This window comes from Lontra canadensis, unplaced genomic scaffold (assembly GCF_010015895.1).
Source record: "Lontra canadensis isolate GAN:19392208 unplaced genomic scaffold, GSC_riverotter_1.0 scaffold124, whole genome shotgun sequence".
Classification (NCBI taxonomy): domain Eukaryota; kingdom Metazoa; phylum Chordata; class Mammalia; order Carnivora; family Mustelidae; genus Lontra; species Lontra canadensis.
The window spans coordinates 1,064,697-1,065,623 of NW_022631118.1; positions in this window are offsets into that span (position 1 = coordinate 1,064,697).

A 927-nucleotide genomic window follows, 5' to 3' on the forward strand; every position below is an offset into this window, starting at 1 on the left:
GCTTTATGTTACTTACGACTTTGGAAGATCATACTTTGCTACTGCCTCCAAAAAGTTTACTTACAGTCTTTGTAGTCTTGAGGGCTGCACCTAACTGTTCCATTATATTTTTTCTGCGGTTGACTCAAGCGATCTGTTTTTCTATTTTTAGTTATGGAGGGCAGGGGGAGTGTGCTGCACTCTACTTTCTCATTGTTTCCCCCATACACTGCCCTGGTTTTCAGATCAGCCCCAAGGAACCTTACCCTAGGCCCATCTACCAGGCCCTGCAGATCTAGCGCACTCTCACCAGGCTCCAGCCACACTGCCTACCTCTTAGTTGCAGGAAGGGTTCTTAACCCTTCTCAGGGGTGTTGCTGAGACTTTCCTGTCTGGATTGCTATTCCTACCCCTCTTCACTAGCCAACTTCTGAGCTCCTTTGCATAGGCTTCAGCCTAAATGTCACCTCTTCAGAAAGGCCATCTTTTTCTTATGTATGTCCCCTTCCTGGTTGGTTTGCTATTTGTTCATTGCCCTTACCATACCTACAGCTCTTTTATTCCTTTGTTGCTTGCTTTTTTGTCTCCCCTCCACTGGGCTGTAAGCTCAGGGATCATTTCTAGCTTCTAGTCTCCAGCCCCTAGCCCACTGCCTAGCACGGTTGCTCTCCATAAATACGGTGGAATGACTCAAGCCACAGGAACCATGATGCTGAAATTAACTGGCAGCACAGTGCTCCACGCTTCCACTTTAGGTACCCCTGCTTAGCGGTCCGGACTTAAGCCCGCAAGAGGGAGTACCCGAACCCACTCCCGGATTGTGCCAAGGGAATGGTTTCCTGGGCAACAGCAAACAGGAGGCGGGGCCTCGGAACGGAGGGCCCTGCTCCCCTGAGAGGAGGCGGCGCGCAGAGGAGGAGGAGGGCTCTCACGCGCTGGGAGGGCGCG